Genomic DNA, 6186 nt, shown 5'->3' with positions numbered 1-6186 from the left:
GGGGGGGATGGTAGGGGGAAAACAATGGAGGGGCTAACAATGTTCAAGAGGAAGTGTACTCATTACCTCACTCATGTAACTGTAACCCTCTGTATAGTATCTTTACAATAAAAAAAATACAAAAAAAAGAGTGGGGCTGGGGGGATGGGAAGGGGAAACAAAGGAGGAGGCAACAATGCTTGATTAGAAATGTACTCATTATCTTGAGCACGTAATTGTAACCCCTCTGTACGCTATTTTCACAATTTAAAAAAGTTAACCACATTAATAAAATGAAATAGTTAAAAAAAAAAAAGAGTCTCACGGACTTTCTTGCCTGACATGGCTTTGAACCGTGATCCTCAGATCTCAGCTTCCTGAGTAGCTAGGATTACAGGTCTGAGCCACTGGCGCCTGACACTTTACTGAAATAAAGTGTGCCCCTTAAACCAGACACTCATAGTGTAATCCTAGCTGCTCAAGAGGCTGAGATCTGAGATTCAGAATGTGAAACCAACCTGGCTGGGAAAATCCATGAGACCCTTATTTCCAATTAACTAGCAAAAAAAGCAGAAGTAGACCTGTGGCTCAAATGGTAAAGGGCCAGCTGTTAGGTTTTTAAAAAGAGGTAGCCGAGTAAGAACTGTACCACACACGTGGTATTCAGGTAAGGGGTAGGTTTATTCAGTAGACCTGCTGGGACCAGGCAAGGTTGGCACTCCACGTGGCTGGGAAAGAGAGAGAGCAAGAAAAGAACAGAAAGTGAGCTAGAATAGAACAGAGAGAGCAAGAAAAGAGCAGCAAGAGCAAGAGAGGAAAAAAAAGGGCGTCTGGGCCTGGGCTAGGCCTTATCTAGGGTATGGGTGGAGAAAGGTGTGGCCACATCAAATTCAGATGTGACCTCAGCAGATGCAGATGTGACCTCTTCCAGGTGTCCCAGTTGCCTAGGTAACGCAGGTACTGGGTGGAGACTTTGCTGCGAGGAGGGTGGAGTCTGCTTGACATCCAGGAGCGGACCTTACACCAGCCTTGGGCAAAAATAAGTTTAAGGATAGCACCAAGGCTCTGAGTTCAAGCCCAAGTACCAGCACAAGCAAACAAACAAATACGTAATAGTTGCCTCTTTAAACTTTATAGATCAAAAGGCCAAAAGTATAGTTCAATGGTAGAGTGCTTTCCTAGCCTGCACAAGGCCCTGGATTTGAACCCCAGCAATGTAATAAACAAACAGAAACTTAGTGCACACATCAAAGGTACTTAACACATTTACATAGCTGTGTAAACATCACTACTGCCTAATTCCAGAACATTTCACCACCACCTCCCCAGTAAACCTCCATCCATTAGCAATCACTACACACTTCCAATCTACTCCCCAGCCCCTGGAGACTACCAATGGATTTCCTTTCTCAGTAGATTGGTCTGACTACTTCATATGCATGGAAGCATACACCATACAACATTTTGTGACTTTCTTTTCAAGTAGTATATATATATATATATATATATATATTATATACATATATATTCTGTATTCTAGTACTGGAGCTTAAACTCAGATGCTCACACTTGTTCAGTTGCTGGCTCCCATCCCAGCTGGCACTCTCCCACTTGAGCCACATTTCCAGCCCTGCTTTTTGCTGTTTATTTTGGAAATGGAGTCTAGTGGACTTTTGGGCCCATATTAGCTGTAAACCTTTATCCTCCAGATCTCAGCTCTGAAGTAGCTAGGATTACAGGCACAAACTAGCAGTGCACCCTGCTAAAGTAATTGTTTTATTTTGTATCCTGACTGACAATGTGCAAAAGTTCTCATTTGTCCACATTCTCCCAAACACTTGTTAGTTTCTGTTCATGTGATTATAGTTGTTCTAGTGGGTGTGAACTGAAAGCTCATAGTTTTGATTTGCATTTCCTGATAGTTAATGATGCTGAGAATATTATCTTGTGCCTATTGGCTATTTGTATAGCTTCCTTAGAGAATGTCTATTTGGGTATTTTATCCATTTTTAATTGGTTGTTTTTCATGTTGTTGAGTTGTAAGTATTTTTTAATATATTATGGATATAAATTGTAGGTAATTGTCTCCCCTTCTTAGGATTATCTTTGTACTTTCTTCATAATCTTCTTTAAAACATAGTTTAAATTTTTTGTTGAAGTTCAATTTATTTGTTTTCTCTTTTCTTTTTTTCTGTCTCCTTCCCTCTCCCTCTCTCCCTCCCCCCTCTCCCTCCTCTTCCTCCTCCCCTCTCCCTCCTCCTCTCCTTCTATCTCCCTCTCTCCTGGTACAGGTGCTTGAACTCAGAATCTTGAACTCCTGCTTGATTTTTGTTCCACTCAAGGCTTGCATTCTATGATATGAGCCACAGCTCCACTGGTTAATTGGAGATTTTTAAAAAATCTATTGGATTTGCATGCTCAAGGTGGCTTCAAATCTCAATTCTCAGATATCAGTGTCCTGAGTAACTAGTATTATAGGACTGAACCGGGTTTTCTTTTTATTTTTCCTGAGGCAACGCAAGGTTTTTGTTGTGTAGACCAAACTGCCCTCCTTAGCCTCCTGACTTCTGGGATTATAGGTCTGCACTACCACACCCTCCTTCTCTTTTGTTTCTTGTGCTTTGGCTTCACATATACAAATCCATTTTCAAGCCCAAAGTTGTACCAATTTACTCCTATGTTTTCATCAAAGAGTTTTATAGTTTCCAATTTTACATTTGTACATTCCATCCATGTTGTGTTATTTCTTATTGATGGCACAAGGAAGACGTCAAACTTGAATTTTTTCCATGTGGATATTCACCTTGGTTGAAAAGACTTTTCTTTCCACACTAAATTACATTGCACCCCTGCTTAAAACCAATGGATTGTAAATATGAAGGGTTTGTTGTGCTTGGACTTTTATTTGTATACCATTGAACTGTCTTGATTAGTAATACCTGTGGGAGGATATTTTTATACCAATACTGGGACTTGAATTCAGGGCTTGAGCACTATCATTTGTTTTTTGTTTGTATTTTTTTCTTTTTCTTTTTTTTGCTTATGTGGTGCTGAGGAATCAAACCCAGGGCCTCATGCATGCAAGGCAAGCGCTCTACCACTGAGCCACCTTCCCAGCCCCTGTTTTTTGTTTGTATTTATTTATTTATGCTTATGGCTGATGTTCTAGGACTTGAGCCTCATTTTTCCTAGTTTTTGGTGATTCAAGAAACTTATAGATTTTCCTGCCTGGGCTGACTTTGAACTGTGATCCTCAGCTCTCAGCCTCCTGAGGAGTGAGGATTACAGGTGTAAGCCACTAGCACCTGGCCCTGTGGTAAGGTTTGAAATTGTGGTGTGTGAATCCTCCCTCAAGACTGTTTCGCCTAGTCAGGTCTCTTGTATTCTGTATGGATTTTAGATAAGAAATCATCTGGGATTTTGATGGGAAATGCATAGAAACTGTAGGTAAATTGGAGATAATTTTTTGTGCTGGTCCTGGGGCTTGAACTCAGGGCCTGGGCACTGTTCCTGAGCTTTTGTGCTTGAGGCTAGTACTCTACCACTTGAGGCACTTCTGGCTTTTGTGGTGGTTAATTGGAGATACGAGTCTCACAGACTTTCCTGCCCAGACTGGCTTTGAACCACAATCCTCAGATTGCAGCCTCCTGAGTAGCTAGGATTACAGGCATGAGTCTCTGACACTGGCTTTGAAGATATATTTTAAAATACAAACTTTTCTATTTCATGGAACATAGTGGTTGTTTTTATTTACTTAGATCATATACCTTAATTCTGTATACTTTTGCTTTGATTAAGAATGTTTTGTAGTTTTCAGAGTATAAATCTTGACCTTCCTTTACTAGTTTCATTTATATTTTACTGTTTTTTATGTTTGGAAATGAAATTTTCATCTTACTTTCACTTGGTATTGTTCATTGCTGTGATATGAGAAACATGTATTTGTGCAGTGATTTTTATTGTCACATAGTTGCCTTTCCGTTTTGGTAGATTCCTTGGGGTTTTCTATGTACATGCTTCATATAAATATGGAAGCACTTACTTCTATGTTTATCTAGTTTTAGTTTTCTTTAGTTTTCTTTATTTAGTTTTCTTGCTATATTGTTCTCACTTAGAGAACACTAAAAATTTCAGTAGAAGTGGTGAGAGCAGATGTCCTTTTCTTGTTCCAGTTTTTCACCATTAGGTACAATATTGGCTGTGGGGTTTTTAATTCATGTCCTTTCTCTGGTCCTAATTTGTGTCATTGTCTCTTCATTGTAAAAGGATGTTGGATTTCATGGAATATGTCTTCAGATATGATCCTGTGGTTTTTGCCCTTTGTTAATATGGTATATTATATTGATTATCAGATATGCATTCTAAGGATGATTCCCAATTGCTTGTCCTTTTTATACATTACTGAATACAGTTTACTCTGCTTTCTTTCCCTTTAATGTCTTTGCCTGACATGAGTTGGGAACTAGTCCCTCATTACTAGTCAGAATTCTTCAGAGAAACAATAGGAGAATAAGATGGATAGGTAGGTAGGTAGATAGATAGATAAGTAGATAGACAGGTAGGTAAATAGATGAATAGATAGATAGATAGATAGATAGATAGATAGATAGATAGATATTCTGCCCTTGAGATTATACAGAATGATAAATCCAAAATCTGAAAAACCAATACTGTAGTTTGAGTGACAACATCACCTGTCCATTTTGTGTGTGTGTGTGTGTGTGTGTGTGTGTGTGTGTGTGCCCATCATAGGGCTTGAACTCAGGGCCTAGGCCTGTCCCTAAGCTTTGTTGCTCAAAGCTAATGCTCTACCACTTGAAGCATAGCTCCACTTCAGGCTTTTTTGGTACTTAATTGGTGGTAAAAGTCTCATCCACTTTCTTGCTTGGGCTGGCTTCAAGCAATGATCCTCAGATCTCAGCTTCCTTACTAGCTAGGATTATGGGTGTGAGCTACCAGTGCCAGGCTCAGCTGGCCATTTTTTTAAATATAATTTTATTGTTGCCATTAAAGTGTTGTACAGTGGGGTTACTATTTAATAAGTCAGATAATAAGTCCACTTCTTTTTTGGACAATGTCACTCTTCCTTCACTTTTCCCTAGTTTCCTCCTCCCATCCTTGCCCACAACTTACATAGCTCATTTTTCACACAGTGGATACTGAATAGCATGATTGCTTTTGTTCACCTTTCCTCCGTGCCTTTCTGCAGTCCCATCCCTGCCACCACCCCAAAAGAAGACAATCATCTGTCCAGTTTGAGGCTTCAGGAAAAGAAATTCTCTGTCACTCAGGAGAGGATCAGCCTTTTGTTCTCTTGAGGTCTTCCAATGATTGATTGCTTAACTTATCCCCATTACTAAAGGCAATTGCTTTACCCAGTCTAAACATTTCAATGTTAATTTCATTTTTATAAAAGCCACTCTCATTGAAAATATACATAATAACAGGGTTCTGTTTTTGTTTTGCTTTCTTTTTTTGAGACAAGCTCCAGCTATATAGCCAGGCTGACCTGGAACTCCTCCTAGATCCTCCTGTCTCAGCGTCCCAAGTGCTTAGATTTTAAGCATGCCCCACTATGCCCAGCTCTTAGAATAAAATTTGACCAAACAGTAGCTATCTAGTAGCCCAGTCAAGTTGATGTGTAAAAAGATTAATCAAAGCCGGGCACTGGTGGCTCACGCCTGTAATCCTAGCTACTCAGGAGGCTGAGATCTGAGGATCGCGGTTCAAAGCCAGCCCGGGCAGGAGAGACCGTGAGACTCCTATCTCCAATAAACCACCAGAAAACCGGAAGTGGTGCTGTAGCTCAAGTGGTAGAGTGCTTGCCTTGAACTGAAGAGCTGAGGGACAGCGCCCAGGCCCAGAGTTCAAGCCCCACAACCGACAAAAAAAAAAAAAAAGATTAATCAAAAGTCCACTGCTTGCTAGAGATAAGGCCCCAGTGATAGAGTATTTGTCTGGCAAGTACAAAGCTCTGAATTCAAACACTACCCAAAAAAGCCCACTCCTATCAATTTAGCATCCATATGTGTTTCCTTAAATCAAACAGAAGTCCCTTATGTATTGCAGGAGTTAATTTCAGAGAACCCCCAATAGGTGAAAATCCACAAAGTAGCAGCATTATATTTATTTTATTATTTATATATATTTTAAGACTTTAGGAAGTGGTGCTGTGGCTCAAGTGGTAGAGCACTAGCCTTGAGTGCA

The sequence above is a fragment of the Dipodomys ordii genome, unplaced genomic scaffold, assembly GCF_000151885.1.
Source record: "Dipodomys ordii isolate 6190 unplaced genomic scaffold, Dord_2.0 Scaffold142, whole genome shotgun sequence".
NCBI lineage: Eukaryota > Metazoa > Chordata > Mammalia > Rodentia > Heteromyidae > Dipodomys > Dipodomys ordii.
Note: the sequence above shows the minus strand (reverse complement) of the source record.